Here is a 21,310-nt window from a genome sequence, read left to right as displayed (position 1 = left end):
TTATTAACTTATTCATCGAATGCATATAAGTTTCTATTTTTGTCAGGCATTGGTGTAAGTGCTGGGGTTATAGTAGTATACAAAATAGGCAATGTCTCTGATCCCATAGGTTTATATTCTCTTGGAGTTGAAAAGATGCCCTAACCCAAGATACTAATTTGATTTTGACCTATTGTATTAGGACACTGGGATATATTAGTCTTTGTATACAAAATACCAGTGTATCCTGGGCTTTATGCCAAGAAGGAAATTAAGGTAGGAGTTTTTATGTAGTCATTTAAGTAGGCTCAAAGGGAAAGGTAGCCTATAAGAGAAACACCAAAAAGGGAAAGTTTTAAGAATAAAATATCCTGGAGACTTAGAAGGTCAAATACATTATAGAAAACTCAGAGGGTCTCAACTTCTAGTATTTGGAGAAATAATGTGTTTAGAGTGATCTTTGAGGTATAGCTGGGGGTTAGAGAAGTAGTGGACATTGCTGTGGCAAGATCTACACTTCATTGGTTTTACCTAATAAGATGCCCTAATTGGGCTAAAATCTATTTTTTCTGGTAGCAATATTATTATTAGTCTTGCAATGATTCATATAGATTATAAATAGTCATGTAGATTTATTTGTCACCCTGAAGATTTATTTTTTTAAGAAATACATGTTTATTTATTTAAAAAATTTTTTAAGCATTTACTCATTTTTGAGAGAGAGCACGAGCAGGTAAGGGGCAGAGAGAGAGGGAGACACAGAATCCGAAGCAGGCTCTAGGCTCTGAGCTGTCAGCACAGAGCCTGATGCAGTGTTCGAACTCACGTACTGCAAGATGATGACCTGAGCCGCAGTCAGACGCTTAACCGACTGAGCCACTCAGATGCCCCATGTCACCCTGAAGATTTATAGTGTGTGGTGGGGCTATATGCTAAGGAAAGTATAAATTTGTTTTTATCAAATAATTAATGATTGTGGGGAAACACTTCATTCTCTTTTTCTTTTAAGTTTGTCAGAAAACTGCCAAATTTAATTAAATGTTTTCAGGACAAGTCAGTAGATACTTATTCCTCTAGATACTTAAAAAGTTTTTTTTTTTTTTTTTTGGTCTCAAACTGTGGTTATGTGAAAATAATAAGCTAACCTCAAAATACCAAAGGCATGCCTGAACTCATGGTTGGACCCACTGCTAAAGGAAAAAATAAACATATTTTCCTTTTTCAGTAATTTCATATTTTTCAAATTTATACTTTCACATCAAAACTCATTTAAACCACATGGGCTATAATAAAGAGTAGTTAGAATAAAATGGTCACATTTTAAATGCTTACATTTGCTATTACAAGTAACTAAAATCTTTAAAAATATATTGGGAATTTTTACTTCTTGTATGATTACAAAATGTCCTACCAGATTGTCCCTCACACAGATATCAACTATCTTGCCTATTTCTTTTTTCATTCTTTTTCCTTTGTTCTTTTGAGCATTCAGCATTTTCTCTTCATAGTGTGAATTTCACTGTTTTTTATGAAGCTCTTCCTGACCATCTGTCTTCAGTATAGAGAGATGGAATTGCAAGATTGGCCATCATTAATTTTCGCCTTCAACCTCCCTAGAGTAAAACAAAATATTAAATTGTAAGACAGTTCTGTATTGATCATAGTAGTTATCCTCCCTGTGAAAGCTGCATGGCCAGCCTTCAAATTTCTACTTTTTTCCCACTGGGCCATGATAATAGCTCTCTTCAATAGAGCTATATATGTAGATGTTTTATGTCAGACTACTAGATTTCATTGAGTAAATGTATGTAGATTTAGGCTTCAGAAAATGATTTAACAGTGCTATCTTTTTAATAATTATTAAAATATAACTTTCTACTGCAAGTAACAGGAACCCAACTCAAACCAGCTCAAGCATACAAAGGGAATTTATTAAAAACCTTCTAACAACTCTAGTTCAGATGTCAAACCACTCTATCAAGAGTGGTTCAAATAATGTCACCATATACAACCTTGCACTCACCATCTCTATTCTGAGTCCCTCTCAATGATTCTATTCTGGACAGATGTTCTCTTTATTGTAGAATGTAGAATTGTAGATGACTGCCAGAATCTCCAGTCTTACACTTAACCATTGTGTATTCTTTAGGTGCTTCTCAGTGACCTGATTACATAGGCTTTGGCCACATTCTATTTCAAAAACACTCATTATGTCCAGGGGAAGGAATATGCTGTTGGCCAGACTTATTTCATATGTCCACCTATAGTGGACACATCTAGGGTTCTGAAAGGATCCCTTCACATTTACTTTACAGGTCCTGTGAGCTCCTCCTTGATCTCTGTCTTTGCTGCCTTGGAGCTATAATCTTCAGAGGACTGTCTTGGGCTACTCTGGCCTATGGAGAGAGAAACAACAGGGGGAAACGAGATGTCTGGGAGTCTATACCAGTTCCAAAGTAGCCCGTAGCCACTGACTGCCTTGGTATGGTATATAAAAGCTCAGCATCTTTGCCAAGAAGCAAAACAAATTGTAATTTGCAGTTTATGCTCCAGATCTCTCTCTGGCATCAGATGAATGCTGGAACATTATCTGAAATCATATACTTATCTGACTTACTCCTCTTTCCTATTGCTTCATTCACTTTCTTATTGATTTATCTGAGAGACACTTCCTTAATGAGTCATTTGCATTCAAATCTATTGCTCTGGATGGGCTTCTGAAAGAACCTGACCTAAGAAAATATCCTTGAATGCAGGAGTCCAAACAAACATGGGATCAGGGTTGGGAAAGGAGACTACCCAAGGAAAATCAACATGCAATTATCAGATGGGAGATAGACACTGGTAGATAAAAACAATAGGGTTCTAGGAAGCGTAACTTCAAAATTAATGCAAGTTTACTTCTTTTATTTCTTCTCATAATTCTCTTTTCAGGAGCAACTATTTCCCATATATTGTGTAGTTACAATTCTCACTGGTTCACCTTCTGTCTTAATACTGTAAATACAGTTTTGTCTTCCCTCTTTGTTTTGATGTTTTGACTTTTGCTGGTTGATTTAGATTCTAATTTATTTGAAGGTACACATTAGGTATTAAGGGTCTCTCCTATTGAGATCTGTGTAATATATATTGGATAAACTATGTCTTAGCTTGGCCTGCCCATTCCTAATTTTTTTCCAGCTTAACCTGGGACAGCTCCTACTTTTATGTGTTTTCTATAGGTCATATGGCTTAAGGGGGTAATTGAACAATTTTGATTCATTCCCTTTGTCAAGTTAATTTCACTCCCAACCTTCTCATTATTGGCATGATGGGATCTTCTATTTCTCATGTTTAAATGATGTTTGTCTTTCTTTAGTCTCTCTCGGATTTTAAAGAAAATGCCATGGTTTACTTTATAAAAATGTGCTCTAAGAATAATATATACCTGCTTTCCCTAAATCAATATATGTTTTCTCTTAAAGTCCATTAATGGCCAACTATATGATCAGCCATTTCTGTATATGCAAATATTCTATGCAATTCTGAATAGGCTTTGGAGTATCATTAAAACAAACAAACAAACAAACAAAACTAATTTATGTTTAGAAATGTGAGTGGTTTAAACCCCATATCTAAATTTAAAAATACTATTCTTCACACAATTTTTATCACTGTTTGCACTACTTTACTTCTTCTTGAGTTATTTTAGCTTTTTACAAACTTCATTGATGGGAGTAATCAAAATCCACTTAGAGGAGCTTCAACAACCCAGTTTTAAGTGGCACTTTTCTCCTAAAACTAGCCTGATCCTATGTTGTGCTACTTTGCTCTTACTCAGAGGTTTTATTTACCATAATGTATACCTATGCATGGCTCATCTTCAGATACCCAGCACTTGGCACATTTACAGACACACAGAATGTACTTAATTAATGTTGATTGAATCATGCTTTATGAATTACACTTCATGTACAACATGCTGACTTTTGGTGCTTCAAGTTTTAATTTTAAAATAATTGTTTTTGTGAGTTGTGGACCTGCACATTTGGGAAGGTCTTTCAGGTTTACAAAGCAGCTTATACATCTTACCCTTATATAATTCTCACCACATACCATAAGGCAGGTATAATTTCCACTGTACTAATTAAGAAGTTGAGATTCCTAACAGAAAAAATTAAACAACTGGCTCAAGGCCATACAGTTAAGTAGTAAAGCTTGGATCAAACCCAGGCCTTCTGACTTGATACCACAATTCTCTCTTTATTCTTAGATTGGCATCCTGGCATTAGCTTACAACCTTATCCTTTAGAAAAAGGATAACTTTCTTTCCTTCTGTGATAGTTCTAAGAAATGTGTATTATTTAATTCCTTCTTTTTAATTAGGAGCTAGCATATTCACTAATCTTTTTCTCTTAAACCCACAACTGACCTCCTTTTTTTCTTATCTGTAACACAATCTATATAGATTCCTTTCCTTTGTTTTTTTTGTATTTTAAAATTTTGTTCCAATTCCCTTTGTTTCTTCCCATTTATGTTCTTAATTCTGGAAATGGAAGCCTCTATTTTGTTTCTGAAAGCCCAAGACACCTCTCTCCTTAGAGGATTAGAAAACTCTTTTTAAAAGTATCTTACTATTTTATGATGTATTTTTCAGCTTAAAATATATATAAATATATATATGTTATATATTTTTGAGAAGACTATGATGTATTTATTATAGAAAGTTTTGAAATGGTTCTTTCTTTTTATTACTGAATTGCCAGTACTAGTATATGATAATTTGGTACAAATAAACATTTATTAATACACAAGTGCACACATTTATTCACAGGCCATACATATAAGAATGAGTGGTCTGGGGAAATAGGTTCTATTTACATAAATGGGTTAGAAGAAAGCTTAGGGTGGAAAGCTGCTGCCATGGGGTGAAAGCACCCACATTAGTGAGTGAGATATTGTAATGGAATAAAAAGTAAAATTGCTTTCTGTCTGACACCAGTGTACATTGATCACAAACTCTTGATCTTAAACTCCTTGATCACTTGTCCCCCAGACCCTTTGCTTCTTACACACACAAGTTAATGATTACTGAATGTTTTTTCCACATTCACCAGTATGTGTAAGATCTTGTTTTCTTCACGTTTACCACATGGGTAATATGTTGTGAGTTTAGTAAATATGGAGATGAAACTCCTGTTCAGGGCTATTGTCTCTTCTTGCACATTAGCCCCTCTCATATTCAATTCTGCGTCCACTCTCTTACTAGACAAGAGAGACATCCAGACTCATAGTCTGCGACAGAGTGGCATGTATCAAAGCGAGGACCAAAGAGTGTAAGAACTGTTTTCAGAAGTTTAAATACAAAGAAATATCAAAACAGTATAAAATTTTAAAGATATTTTTGCAATAAGATTAGTAAGAATAGTCTAGACCTGTGTAGAGAAATGATAGAATGTTTACAACTGACTCTGAGAAAGGTCAGTTATTCAATCTCAACTTCTATTATTCTGATTTCTTTCCCAAAGATACTTGCCATAATGGCTTTAAGGAATTATAAGCCAAAGGCAGAAGAAGATTTGTATTCAACTTTTCAATTGTGTATAGGTTCTCACAGGTATTAAACAACACGTCACATTCCTGACTAATTTATTTTCAAATCTCTAGTGCCTAGACCATGCCCGGCCTGGTGCTTGCCTTCATGCAGCGGCTTTCTGATGTGAACAGAGTGAATAATCATGAGTCAAGCATCTTTGAAGAATCATGGAAAGTGGCAAAACAGCAAAGCAGGGAAAAGGTGTCTTCTCAAAGTAATGAGTTTACTGAAGACATCTAGCAGCTTGCTAGGCTGGATTGGGAGTCTACAGGGAATGAAGAATTGAGTCTGACCCCTAGAAGGGGACCTTCAACAAGTAACAAGATAAAAGTGTAGTCATTGAAATGAGTCCATATTAAAGGAGGATTTTCTATACAGCCATGATTTTTCATATCCTTTCATACATACATATCATTTACATACATAATTTTATCTTTTTCCTTTTTCTTTTTTTCTTCCTTTTTTTTTTGTTGATACAATAAATTATTTAAATGAACTCTTAATGGAAGATCAACATATAAACTGCTGTAGGGAAAGGGTAGATATTTAGAGTTTTATATTATTATTGTCCTAATTCTTGGTCCTTCCTTCTATGGTGACCCCAAAGGGACTTCCTAAGAGCCCCTAAAATAATCATTCTGAAATTGAAGTATAAATGGCTATCAATTGAGGTGTGTTAAAAATGAAGAATCTTTGAGGTGCCTGGGTGGCTCAGTTGATTGAACACCAGACTTCAGCTCAGTTGAGGATCTCATGGTTCCTGAGTTTGAGTTCCACATCAAGCTCACTACTGTCAGATCCTCTGTCCTTCTCTCTGCACCTCCCCCACTCATGCTTTTCTCTCTCTTAAAAATAAATAAACATTTTAAAAAGTGAAGAATAATTTTATGTCTGACCATCAGAGATTCTCATTACAAACAAAACATAAAAGAACACAAGTATCTCAGGTGATGACAATTTAAATACTGTCAGGGCTCCACACATTTTGAAACCAGTAGCATGAAGATAAATTGCCTTTTGTGTTTGCAGCCTAACATAAAGCTTAAGATCCTGGGTAGATGGAATTATAAAAGGCACTAAGTGTGACACAATTATAGGTTAATATGGAGGGAGGCTTTAGTGATGCCATTAGGGGTCATGACTGGTTAGATCTTTTTACTTATTGCTCTTTCAGACCTGACATCATGGGGCATATTCATGATCATGGAGCCCCTGAGAATTTAAGACTAAAGCAAAACAGAATACGCCTTTATTTCTTATCTTTTTTAGGAAGCTCAACCTTTTTTTGTCCCCACGACAATTCAGACAACTCAAAAGGCAGCTAATTCTTCCCAAACAATGAGTTTTTACCTTATCCCCTTCACTTCCCAGGGGTCATTGCCAATTGAGCCCTTGTACGCTAACCTTTTCATCATCCGCCTGTGTTAACAGTTTCCTAGGTACTTGTGTTCAATTATTTGTTGGCATTTCATTGTTGCTGTAGTAACTCCCCTCAGTGTACTATGGAATCTTATCGCTTTGTCTATTTTGTGCACATATATTTACAAATAGAATTTTCTCATCAGTTTCTCCTTTGCCACCTTTCTTCTAGTTTCCTATATGAACCATGACTATCAGTCATGCCCCCCAACCATAACAGTAATGTGGTTGGCTTAAATCTGGCTGGGAGTCTGATTTTATCTACTGTGGCTGAGCTGGTCAGATATGTTCCTCAAATGCAAATTTAGGTCTCAGGCACTTCTCTGTATTGCAGGGAAGCTGACACTTGTAGGCTTTGTATCCAAGGCTCTATGTCAACTGGTTTCCAACTCTGTTCACCCAAAATAAGCTTTGGTGGCAATATTAAACATCAGTGAGAAAGAACTGCTCTTCCCATTTTGGTTCCAGAGGCATCAGAGTAGGCTGTGATCTTCCATGACTTTAGATCTCTCCTGATAGGTCATATTCTAGTTTCTGTTGCTCCTGAGGTTTAGTAACAATAAATCACTTTCTCCCTTTGTCTCTCTAGCTCTATATGGTAGGTGACTTTTTGCTGTTGCTAATCTTGGGATTACTTTGACTTTTCAGCTCCTCCTTCACCCTACCCTACCAGTTGTCTGAATTAAATTCCCTCTGATATAAACTCTTGGAATGGTTTCTGTCTTTTTTATTAAAACCTCCATGTTATACCTCACTACTTTCATTTCCCTTCCCTTTTCCTATTTCCCTCCCCCTTCATCTTCTCCTCTTCTTCTTTCTCCTCTTTTTCTAGCTCCTCCTTCTCACTTTTGCAGTGAAGGAACTTTTCAACTTAAGAGACAAAACTTAAAATCGATTTCAGATTTCCAGTCCACACAAATGTGAAGCCTTCTCCTATCCTATCCCACTCTTGGGATTCAACTTCCCTGCTAGAGGAAATTGTTAATTGACTGAAAAGACTTTTTTGATGGTTATAATTATCATCTGTGACCACTTAAAAATAAGATGCAAAAGACTGATTACAAAGTATTGAATCAGAATCATATGATGATTATGTAGATGGAATAAGAAAGATGGGAAGCCCATATGCTGCTTTATTCATGAGAATCTTGTGTCATTTAAGAGCAGAAGGCAACATGCTGTGAGGCATAAAGTGATAAGAATTGGTGAGACTAGACACTAGAGATATGGTTTCCAAGGAAATAAGAATTCCTTTGTCTAGAGAAAATCAGGCACTTCTCTTAGAAGAGGCCTTCCTGGAGGGATTCTCAAAAAGATTGCGAGTGTACTGTAATAGAGACTTCTAATTTCCAAGCTGTGATTTATCCTACATCTATCAGCTGTGCTGACTGGTAGATAGGACTCCTTGGTAAACTGCAATATTTACCCATTAATAGAAATATCTTTATTTTGATAACAGTACAAGGTAGTTAAGGATCTTATGGCCTGGTTCTTCATTCCTAAAGAATGACCCCTGCCCTGACACAGACACACTAACCTACAAACACACATCCACATGAGAATACACACACTAGTAAATTGTTCTTATCTGTGTAGTTAAGAAAATAGTGTTTCTCCAGATTGGGATCAGTGTCAAAGGACCTCTACATCTAGATTTCTACATTTTCTTGATAATCCAAGTTATTGAGTGAAAGGAGAAAGAGCTAGATTGTTACCAGATATATCAAAGGGGTTTTGTGTAAATAGTTCATCTTTACAAGGGAGACCATTGTTAGGCATTTTCTAGATTTGTATTCTGTTTCCTATGTGACCTGGTTACCCTAGTCATTAAGTTTCTTTGAGTTTTGACTTACTTCTTTTTATAAAGACAATAACTTAGTTTAGAGAATTCTTTTGAGGGTTGAAAAGCACACATTGCCTGGCAAGTTGTGAACTCTCAAGATACTTGTTGATATGATAGTTTCTGTTATATATACAATTCCCAGGATATGGTCTAGTGTCCGGTAACACTAAATCCAATATTGTATATATTCTACATCTATACTGTTTTACAAAGATTCTTGAAGTTTCAGAATGAGGAGCTAAAAAAAACCACTAAAACTACTTAATTTTTGAAGAAAGTGTAAAATTTATTGAACATACTTGTTTAACCAAAAACAGGTAAGGAAAAAACTAAAGGTTTTCAATAACTGTGAAAGTCTTATTACTGAACTTTGTTATCACCTTTTAGTTGTCTTCAATAGATTGTACTACCAGGAAAAATATCAATTTTCTTGGTCAATATGAATCTATCAGTCTTATCTACTGTCAACCCTTTAGTTCTTTGGTTCTGTCCTGATATTTTCTCTACTCATTCACTTCCAGTGAACCTATTTTCTTCCTTCATTATGTCATAGATTTTGCCCTTACTTTAATTAGAATCATTCAGTTCTTTTTTGGATACAAATGTATAATCACACTCATTTTGAAACCTAAAGTCCACGCATTAAAAATTCAGCAACTAATTCTAGGAAAATGGCATCATGTTTATTTTACCCATCTTCCATTGCTGAACGTCTGTCTTTTACAGATCACATAGCTGCCGGGGCAACACACTCTTGGATGCACATGATGCATTAGGTGCTATGGGAATCTAGCTAGTGAGAGCTGGTGGGGATCAGGACACGGATTAAATATTAACATCTCATAGCTCAGAGACAATGATTAGAACTCAGAGGGTCCCTGTGAGAACTTGGCTGAATATGTGGGGACTCAATGTAAAACAGAAGTGTAGGAACTCTTGTTCAAAAATTGTTAAGAATTTTAGATGGTGATAGCAGAATATTAAACCAAGCATGAGGACCTTCCCTCCCCCACCCCCCTGCTTTTTCTTCTTTCTTTCTTTTTTTTTTTAAGAGACCTTTCTAGGTTCAGAGCTCTATATAATCACACAGATCACACACCCATGCAGCTCCTCCTGGTAGCGGTGAGGTTTTAGAGAAAGGAAAATGTAAGCACCAACCTTGTGTGATTATATTAGACTGTTTGGCCTAAGAAATCAAGGAGCAGAACTGATGGGCTGAGGCCTACTAACCTTGAAGTGGAGAGAGCTTGAGAAGACTGAGGAGCAGAGAGGCTTAAAATGGTCTCAGGGACTGGAAGCCTGAATGCTACTGTACCACCAGCCTAATGGGTTTGGTTTCCTCATCTTATTTTTACATTGACCTATAGGTGCTAGTAAAGAAAAGACAAAAAACAAAGGAAGAGACGACAGGTATAACAATTGGAAAAAACCTGTTTTCCTTGATAATAGTATTGTATACTGGAAAACATAAGATATTTTTCCAAAATCTAAGCTGAGAAGTTAATTTGGTAAAGAGGTTGGGTATAATATAAACATACAAAAGCATACTTTCCCTATAGTGTTGTAATTCTTTCAGAGAAATGGAACTACCAAGAGCATTATGGGAGAGAAAATTTATTACAGGAACTAAACATTAATTTAGTTTGGGAAGAGTTTGGAAAATTAAAGTCCCCAAAGAGTCAAAAGAACAGAGAAAAATAACTAACTCTAGCCAAGGTGCAGGTAGTAACTTGCTTGCACACCTCAAATATAGGTGTGCCTGGTCACTCTTGTTGGAGCCATGAAAGAGGCTGGTGTAGAAGTTCATAGAAGATTGCATAGATGCCAGGGTATGATTGTGGCTCTTCATGCCACTGCCTCTTTGAGTTCACAGTAAAGTGCTAGTGTCAGGTCACTGTCTGTCAATAGGACTGATGACCAGGAGAGAGCACTGGGGAAAAGCAAATGCCAACTGGGAACTGCTTGTGTGTCTAGTTACAGCCTAATGACTACTGCCTCATTTCTGCCTCCAAACTTTCATGCAACTTTACTCTTGGCCAACTTCAGCCTGTATATATAAGGAAGGTAGTTTTGGGAAACACAGTCAAGTCTAAAATAGAGCAATTGAGCTTAATACCTCAAAAAGGAAATGGGATAAGTAATCTACTCTTAATACCAAAATATCAACACATTATTTAGGTTTTTAAAAAAATTTTTATGTTTAGTTTTGAGAGAGAGAGAGAGACAAAGTGCAAGTAAGTGAGAGGCAGAGAGAGAGAGAGAAAAAGAGAGAGAGAGAAAGGAAGACACAGAATCTGAAGTAGGCTCCTGGCTCCAAGCTGTCAGTACAGAGCGCAATGCGAGGCTCAACCCCATGTACTGTGAGATCCATTACCTCGGCAGAAGTATGACGCTTAACTGACTGAGCTACCCAGGTGTTCCAACATATTATTTAGTAATAAAGTTAACAAGAATGGCATAAGACCTGTGTGAGGGGAATTATAAAATTTAAGGATATTAAACAAGATTTGGTCTTGCCTTATAGATTTAATAGTATAAGAATATAAGTCCTCCAAACTTAATATATATATTTAATACATAAACAGTTGGCATCTCAATAGTTTTTGTTTAATAAAGTGGTCTTTAAGTTTATGTATAAGAATAGATCTTCATTCAATAATACCCAAAGGAGGGGTAGTGAGAAGTGACTTGCCTTAGAGATTCACAAAATATTACTAAACAGAAAGCTTCTGCTCATAAATCATTATGGTATAACTATAAAAATAGATGAACTAGAAAACAGGGAAGGTTGAGAGAATCCAAAAGTAGATCCTGATATAGATGAGCATTTAATATATGACAATGGCAATATTCTATTTTCAATATAGAAGAAAATAATGGATTATTTAATACCTGCATTATTTAGTAAATATAAAGCAATGTATTATTTGATAAAGCACAGCTTGCTGTCCATCAGGAAAATTTAATGGCCTCTTTCTTACTTCATCTAAAATAATCTCCAGTTGGTTTAGATATTTAAATACAAAAAATAAAAATCTTATAAGAAAAATTTAGAAGACTATGTGAATATTCTAAAGGCAAACAAAGGGTTCTAATTCTAACCCCTGGGACCTATAATAGAAAAGTGAAAAAAACAGTTGAATATATATAACTTAAAATTTTTTGTTGTGACAAAGATAACCTTAAATAAAATGAATAAACCAACAATATATTTGGGAAAAAGAAAAACTTGTGAAACAGAGAAAAAAGCTAATAAGTGTTATACAAAAAATTCAAAAATTGATAAGAAGGATGTAACTGATAGAAAAGTAGCAGTCAATATGAAGAAAATATAACTGAAAATCTGCGTAGTCAATAACACATGAAAAAATGCACAAAAACAGTAGTCAGAAAAAGATAAAGTAATAGATTTCACTTTTTACTCTTAGGATTGGCAAATATTAAAATGGACATAAAATTTCTTGCCACCCAGGGGAGGGAAACATGGAATACTTATAAAAGAAATATTAAGACAATCTCCCACCATTTTTAAAGAAGCATGTGTAAACGAGTGTACCCAGTAATATCTTTCCTGATAATCATAAAGAAAACTTCAGTTCCATAAGTATTAGTCACAAGGTTGTTTATAGCAACATTATTCAGAATAGGAGAAAAATCCGTTAATGAGTTTTTGTGCTTTAACAACTAAAAACAGTGAATGAGAATGATACTGGGGGTTGGAAAATGTTTCTGTGAAATGGCATCGAAAAAGTACAGTTAAAATACCAAAATACTATGTACTATTTAATTTTTGAAATATGTTGCTAAGGCCTGTATATGGGTACATGTGTATATTTATTTGTACATGGATATGTTTTATATATATGTATATAGTATATATACATGAGCATGGAGAAAAGATATGAAAGGATACATTTTAGATTGTTAATTTGGGTTGCCTAGTGGGGAAGAGGCAGGAAAGAAGTTATGTGGGTGGGGTGGGGAACTGGTAGTGAAGCAAAAAAAGTAAAGTACAAATTAAAAATGAATTAAAATAAATGCATATGATCATATTTATTCATGTATGTAAAATCAGGATTATATGGATTTGTATATAAAAAAGTTTTAAACAGGGTTTGAGCCAAACCCTTGGCTGGTCTTAAGTGGATAGATTTCTTCCAGACATTAACCTTTTTTTTTTTTTTTTAATCCCTAAACTTCTCTAATATCAAGAGTTTACCATGTTGGCGTGTTGGGAACTCTTAAAGTGAAGATGGAAATGAACTCCAGGGGATTTACAGTTTGGGTGCATTTTCCACTGAATTATTTAAAAGGGAGTGAATCATGTCCTATTTCTTCTTGAGAAATGTCTAGAATCAGTGTGTGCAGGCACTGAGAAACCAGACTTAGGACCCAGGAGGGTGTGAGAATGAATGTGATACTGGAAACACAAAGGGACACAGAGCTTCAGAGAGGTTACAAGTTTCCTAAGAACAGATTCCACTTGAGACACTGCTTTCACACTTATGACTGGGCTTTAGAGGAAATGGCTGAAGGTGTGGTTAGAAGGTTAGGAGTGGGGAAAAGGACCCCCTGGGGTTGGGAGATATATTCAAGAGATCACTAAGGAAATTTTGCACATGAAAGGCAGAGTCTTGGGGAAATCATACTTTTAGGGAAAAGAAAGAGCAAATGAAACTAGAAGGAATGATGAAGTTCAATTCAGGGAAAGAGAATAAGCTAAAAAAATGCCACTGGAAGTAAAAAATACTCTTCTTCATGGAGAGGCTACCTAACCATGCCAAAGCAATGGAGTGGATAGAATGGATGTCCAGGAAGAGAGCAGACCACTAGATCTGGCAGCTAAGGGAGTAATCTTGAGAAGCAAACATTGGGAGCTAATGTAGATGCTGTGGGGGCTCCTCGCTTCTTTAGAAGCAGAGAGGAGTTCAAGATGATATGGGATTTGGGAATGCAGACAGTTTAAATCCACTTCAAGATATGTTTGTGAATCCTTTGAAGCCTCATTATTATTACTTTAAGAAAATAGTAGTAAATTTTATCTGTGCCACTGAAGTGTAAAACAGCTGCTCAGAGCTCAAGAGTGGAAATGGGTTCAAGGTGAACATGTTGATTCCATCCGGCTTCTCTCTTAGGAGCCACTCACATTTTTTTTCAACACACCTCTGCCTCCAGCTGCAGCTGCAGTGACCTTGTTGACTTAACCCAGCTGCATGCAAGAGTTCCCTGCAAGCAAGCATCTCAGGTTTGCCCCGTGCATGGCTTTGGCTGCCTATTGTATAGCTTCTGTTTCACAAGGGTGTAGGGCATTCACAGGAACCCACTTGGCACTCAATATGTGGATTACTGAAGTGTGTGAGTGAGTGTATGTGTGTTGGGAGGGGATCCTTTGACCAAGGAATAAGGACCAATGGATAAATGCCTCCCTTTCTTTGTCGCAGGCAGACATATGTACAAAGATGTGTTTCATTGACTTCTAGTTTGATCTTTTCAAGTGGAGCACCATTTTTTTTTTTTTGCATAGTAGCAGTGGCCAAGTTCATAATGCTTTCTCATATTCCTCTCCTGTATTCCTGTTTCAGTTCCTGGGTCCCTCATTCCTGACACTGCCATCAAATTTCTCACTAAATTATTATGTGTAATCCTTTGTCTCTGGCTTGGTTCTGTGTTCTAGAGTGACTCAAGTTAAGACAGCTTCTGTTTAAAAAAATAAAAAACAAAAACAGAAAATGTAGGAACCGTGAGGCCCAATAAAGAAATAGGGAATGACATGAATGCTTTTTTATTTTTCACTAGGAAGTATGAGTGTGTCCCTTTATTTCTTGCTTTCTAAAATTAGTTTAGGTCTTCAGTTATTTTAAAAATGCCTCTTATATGTTGATTTCCTTAGGTAAGCAACCATAGAGGAACCAAGCATTCTGTGATGGATCTTCAATTAATTGCAGAATATAAAATGGAGGGTAAAAGAATTCACCTACTTTGAATAAGATTCTCTTATAATTAAAAATCTGTTAGGAAGAACAGTCCTAATTTTCCCTTATGTGCCTTGAAAATTTGCCAGGAATTTAAAAGTCTTCCATCATTACACATGGCTCTGGACTTTAACAGTCCCTTAGCTCCCTGGTTAATTTTATGTCCTAAGCCAAAATTACTTCTTTAGGCTTTCTTTTCTTTTTTATGTCACCTAATTTTGGAGATGGCCATTCTGATTATGCTTTTGTTATTTAACTATGTGATCTACTGTAATAATTATGCCATTCTAAAGGAACTTCGGAATAGAAAATTCTTTTCGACACTGATCTGGGAGCTTTCCAGTTTTATGCCCATCTCTCTTGATCGCAAGGTTGTCCGAAGAATTATGTGGTGTTAATGGACATTAGAAGCAAGAACAGGCCTTGAGCCTCCTCTCTCTGTTGGGTTCAGTTAGGAGAGATCATCCAATTACTACCTGTGTTTGCTCAGAGGTTATTCTCTAGGGATAACAGTTTCTTCAAGAGCAGCATCCTAAACTTTTGAGGCTTCTTTATATTTCTGGCGTTTCATTTTAGATTTCATTTATTTGAACCATATTTAAACAGGAAGAAACTGTTCAGCAAATTTGTACTGGGGTACATATTTGAATGCCAAACACTTTATTTTTGCAATTGAACTATACCTCTCGTTTTGAGCCTGTGAGATTGAACAGAAATCTGGCAGAAATAAACTCTACGTATGTAGGTTTGGTCCCAGTCATTCACTACTGATACCATTAAAATGGACGCTGGGAAAATTATAGCGCTGTGACAAAGTGTAAGCCCATGCATGTTAATGTCAAATTGTCTGTGGCCAAATCCTGACTCTTGCACTTATTACCTAATTAGTCTGACAAAGGTTACTTCATTTCTCTAAACTTCTATGCCCACATCTGTAAGCACAGGTAATAACTAAAAGTATCTCATCAAATCGCTAGGCCCAGAGGAAGCACTCACTGATAACTGTTATTATTCATTATACCTGCTAATGTCAAGTGTAGTCAATTACAATAAATGCCCATAATATCTCCGGGCTTCTTTATGATGAATATGAATTGTCTTTTAGATTTTTAGAAAGTAAGGAAGTAAGGAAGAGCCAAAGAACCGTGGGTCTGAATTTAAAATCAATGCCTTTAGGAGAAGAAATACTATGTATTGGAGAGCTTAAAAAAATCTGGGTTCAAATCCCAGCTCTGTCATTTATTAGATCTTATTGGCACTTGAATGAGCTACTTCACTTCTCTGTGCTTGTTTCCTCACTCAGAAATGAAAGATAATTATCATGTCAGCCTCATATAGTTGTTATGAGGTTTAATCGTTTGTCCTCAAAGTAGCACATGACAGGGCTGGTTTGCTTGATGGACCTGTGGGCTCTATAAGCCACCGTGCTCATAACACTCCTGTTTGGCTCAATGTTCTGCTTTTGCTGTCCTAAAATTCTCTTTTTAAAACTTAAAAAATAATTTTTTTGACATTTAGTTAATTTTGAGAGAGAGAGAGAGAGAGAGAGAGAGCGAGAGAGCTCAAGCACATAGGCGCACAGGAGTGGGAGAAGGGAAGAAAGAGGGTGACAGAGGATTGGAGGCAGGATCTGTGCTGTGAGCGCAGAGCCCGATGTGGGGCTCCAACTCACGACCTTGACATGGTGACCTGAGCTGAAAAAAGAATCAGCTCTTAATCGACTGGGCCCCCCAGGCCCCCCTCTGTCTTATATTCCTAGCGATTTTAAGAATGCGTGTGTGTAGCTGGGATATGTGTAACAGGCATGACACCTCTGTCCTGCACTGTGGCCTTCACACACAACGTTTGTGATGCCCTCTGAGCATAGAATTCTAGTGGGCCCAACCGTGTGGGGATGCAGCGAGATTCAGAGCAAGTACAAGGTAGTGTCTTACATATATGACTGGATAAGAAAGAGGGCTGACAGTCCCAAGAGACCACAATTTCTGCTGAAATCTAGACTTTCTTCAAAGACAGAAAGAGGGCAATGCACTCGAATAAACTGAACAACCCCAAATCCTATGATATTGATATACTTTCTTACTTGTGTTACTTCCTAGTATTAGGTAAACACTATGCTAAAAATGACATAGAAGGAAAGGAAAATAACTCCAAATTCTTTTTCCTGTCAGTATGTCCTTACTCATTACTAGGCTGAGGGTACGGAGTGCTGGCAGAATGTGCATGTGTCAAGATGTGATATAAAAACAGCTGAATTATTTTCTCTGCAGTGTTTCCTGTGTCTTAGCAAGAAGGAAGAACGTGTGACAGCAACCCGTGAGAAATTCAAACTGTGTGATTTTGATTATTGTGTTTTCATTTAAAGCTGGCATTGCACAATACGAAGATGGACAACAAAATTCAGGCTGCATTTTTAAAATTGATTTTTATTTACTTGGTGTGACATTAACAAGCGAAAAGCACCGTGACAAGTGAGGAAAGGGACCATGAAAGAAAAGAAAATGCTTTATGTTTTGATATATTTTACAGTACTTTGTTTTTCTTGATTTTTAAACAAAGGTTTCTCATTTTAACTCTGCACAGATCCTTACAAATTATGTAGCTGGGGCTGTTGTCTGGGGTTCATAAGTACTGTATATTTATATCTGTGTGTGTGCATAATATCTCTGTACATATCACAAAAGAGTTAGTGGCGGTGGTTCTAGGTTTTGGTACTGAAATGTTGTATTCTTAAATGGAAAATCCAAAATCTCTATCCATGAAGAAAATTACTTAAATAGAAAAAGAAGGTGTCCTCAGTGTCTGAACATGTTGAGTGAGGTTTACATTCTTCAGAGTTGATAAGCCCATTACCCCTAGAATGGAAGGTTTTCTATTCTGCAGATGGTCCCGAGGATCCAGTTTAGGCAAGGTCCGTAGGACACAATTTGTTTCTTTCATCATCTCTTGGGCACTTCTTAGTAATCCTCAAAAGAACTTTACAGCTTTCTAAACACTTTCAAATCCATTATTTCACCTAAACCCCACAACCTTTTTGAATTAGGCAGTGGTGAAGTTAAAAAATAATGTGTATGGCTGACTGGTTACCAACAGCCCCTGGAGGGGCCTCACCTGCTGAGCTCATCAAAACCCAGAGTCTGACCCCTCAGTCTTACAGATTCGGGAAACAGACAGTGTCAGTTTCTCAAAGCTTTATTGGACTTAGGCATGCTGATTCACATCAACTAAATCCACAGGAGCGTAAGGTATAGAATACAGAATGCCAACGCTGTAATTTGTAGAGAGAAATGTAACTTTCCAGCACACCAGAACATTCTCTCCCTGTAGAAAATCATCTTGGGAAGCTACATTATCAGAAGGTAGCTTGTGAGCATGGAATCAGAACAAGGAGAGTTGGCTGGATAACTCATATGTTTAACAGTATCAGACTCGGATGGTCTGATAGATCTGTCTTGACAATGAGGAGAATTGGGCACGTTTGCATCATTTTATCTTCCTAGGACCCTTTGTTCCCCAGTCAGCGCTAGAGGCGTACTGATAATTCATGCCTTCCTTTCTGTCATGCTCCTTGCTGACTGATTCTTTTTCTGATGGTCTCATTCTTTCTTGAGATATGTGATTTTTTTTTATCAATATAGTAACAGCCAGATTCTTCTCCTTTCTTGCTTCCCGCATAGGGAATACTTTTTCTTCCTTAAGGCACTTTTCATATAAAAGGGATTGCATATAACTGGTACCAGTTTTAAAGTTTAACTCTTAGATTTTAGGATTGTATTGTTCTCACCCCTGCCTTCAGGCAATACTGTCTTCATTTTACAAAACAGAAAACAGTCTTAGGGAATTTTCGTAACTTGGTCTATGGAAGGAATTTACTTATTTACTTCTCTTCAGAGTTTGCTTGTTTGTCTGGATACAAGTATAACGTTCTCCCTGCTATATTATACTATCTGCCTCCTTGAAATTTAAACACTTTTTCTTAATGTTTGTTTACTTTGAGAGAGAGAGAGAGAGAGAGAGAGAGAGAGGGAGAGACTGAGTGGGGGTGGGACAGAAGAGAGGCAGCAAGAGAATCCCAAGCAGGCTCTGCAGCTATCAGTGCAGAGTCCGATGTGGGGCTCCAACTCATAAACTGTAAGATCATGACCTGAGCCAAAACTGAGTTGGAAGCTCAACCGACTGAGCCACACAAGCACCCCAGAATTTGAACACTTTATAATTTTAAGGCAGCGTCAAATCAGTTTCCTAACAAACTCCTTCACTTTACCTACAGAATAGTACAACTCTGCCTCTTAGCTCTTTCTGACTTGTTTTTCTCTTTTTCTCCCCACTCGCTCCCCTTCAGTTACATTCACATCTTCAGGGATCTTACGTGTGCTTTCCCCTCTGCCTGGAATGCTTTCCCTTCAGGTATGCCCTTTTTCCACTCCTTGACTTTATTCAGAATTGCTCTCAGATTCAAGCCCCTATCAAATGACACCATTATCACCACTGATGCCAGTTTCACACTTTACTTTTTGTCATGGCGCTAATCACTAAATCATGCTATCACACCTAACTGTTATGAATCTATTTTTTATTTAACTTGTCTGACTTACCTACTGGAACATAAGGTTCAAAGGAGCTTTCTTTGTTTTAATCACTGTGACACTCCAGACTTGAATAATCTCTACCACTTTGAACTATTATGGGATAAAAAAGTGCACGTAGGGGCACTTAGCATCAATCCTGGTCTCTACCAAGTGGGTGATAAATGTTAACTTTGTTGTCTAACATCCATGAACTCATTGGTTCATTCATTGAGCATCTTTCTTTTGAGTAGTTACTCTGTGCACAGAGTAAGGATTCATCAAATATATGCTGAGTGAGGAGATGAAAAATGACTAATGAACTGCTATGGGTGTTGAAAGGAGGAAAAAGTCACTTCCAATTGCAAGATATCAGGAGAGGATTCATGGAGAAAGTAGCATTTAAACCAGGTCTTAAAGGATGAGTTTGATTTATTTCTTTGAGCATGTGATAAAAGACACTCAATACACATTTACCATATGTCCCATAGTACTCTCTCCTCTGCAGTTTTTTTGTTTAAGTTTATTTATTTACTTTGAAAGAGACAGATAGCGAGCATGAGCAGGGGAGGGACAAAGACAGGGGGAGACAGAGAATCCCAAACAGGCTCCACACTGTCAGTGGAGTCCAATGCGGGGCTCTGACCCACAAACCATGAGATCATGACCTGAGCAGAAACCGAGAGTCGGATGCTCAACCAACTGAGCCACCCAAGTGCCCCTCTACTCTAGAGTTTTAACATCTTAGAATGTAAGGTCTGTGAAAACAGAGTCTATTTAGTTTATCCTGATACACATAGTATAGTATCTTTATATATTTAGTGTATCCTGAGGTATATAGTGAGTAGATACAAACAAAAAGTAAAGTGTTACACAATTTACCACGATGACATTTTGATAAATCAGACACGAAAGACCGTAAGTGAGGAAGTAAGATAGAAGTTAGACCTGCTTATAATTATACCTATGAGTGAGTATTTAGGTTGTCGATGAGATTTAAATACCATTTATCAATTTAGAAGTCCATTTTTCTCTATAGGAGAAAGTACCAACAGTTTAGAATGAATCTCAAATTATTATAAAGTTTTATTATCGAATGTTGATGTGTGTACACTGAATTCACATTTTTTTCAAATTAGAGTATCAAAAAAGTCAGTGGTCAAAAAGGCTCAGAAAGCTTAAATATTTTTCCTTAATGATATGACACGACCTTATTTGTCTTGTGAGGATTTTAGTAAAGTTCTGAACCATCGTAGTACCTGAGAATAATTAATAATCGTATATATTTATGACAGGCAATTCTCTGTTGAGAATACCACAATGGGCATTGACATTTCTTATCTCCCCATTAGCCATAGGTACAACATAGCATTCAAGCATTTATTTAATGGCCAAGTCACTCAGCTAGTATGTGGCTGAAGAGAAACTTATATTCAGATATTATGAGTCTAAATATGATTCTTATTTGGTCTCAGCACAGCAACTGTAGCAAGGAAAGAAGGGTCTAGCTTTTCCTTGGGAGACTTTTCCCCCTCAACCCTGCCTGAGTTATCAAAGGGCAAATTTATCATCCCTTGCCCTAGGGATGACCAACGCTGATGGCCTTTTCATCACAGCTGCAAGGAGAGATTTGCCAGTTCTGAACAAGTCTTTATCAATTTACATGTCAGAGCGTGAAGTGCAATGGATGCCTGACTATTTTTCAGGCAATAATTCCCTTTTACATTCTGTACTTTCAAAACAACATATGGCAATACTTGGTTTTACAACCATTTACAGCTAGCATGAAATGTTTATTAATCATGCCTAATAAATTACAATTTTCCAAACCTAGTTGGGTCAGAAAGCTTGGTATGGTACACAACTCAGCCAGTGCCATTGTATTAGATAGAAAGGTGTAGCAATAGAGAGATTGGATATCACAACATTCTGTTTTCTTTCTTTCCAAGCTAGTGCT

At 36.7% G+C, this 21,310-nt stretch overlaps 1 long non-coding RNA gene across 2 annotated transcripts; it reads right to left on the bottom strand.

The window, feature by feature from the left end:
- Positions 1–1,297: 1,297 nt before the first annotated feature.
- Positions 1,298–6,991, bottom strand: LOC115289123. Of its 2 annotated transcripts, none has more exons than XR_003907395.1 (2): positions 6,905–6,991; positions 1,298–1,592 (listed from the first exon to the last, which is right to left on the bottom strand). It is a non-coding gene; the product is annotated as an uncharacterized LOC115289123 (long non-coding RNA). The 2 variants fall into 2 exon arrangements; XR_003907394.1 differs by lacking the exon at positions 6,905–6,991 and adding an exon at positions 2,003–2,052.
- Positions 6,992–21,310: the final 14,319 nt, after the last annotated feature.

Source organism: Suricata suricatta, chromosome 4 (genome assembly GCF_006229205.1).
Source record: "Suricata suricatta isolate VVHF042 chromosome 4, meerkat_22Aug2017_6uvM2_HiC, whole genome shotgun sequence".
Taxonomy (NCBI): domain Eukaryota; kingdom Metazoa; phylum Chordata; class Mammalia; order Carnivora; family Herpestidae; genus Suricata; species Suricata suricatta.
The sequence above is the reverse complement of the archived record's forward strand: the minus strand, read 5'-3'. Positions and strand labels throughout refer to the sequence as shown.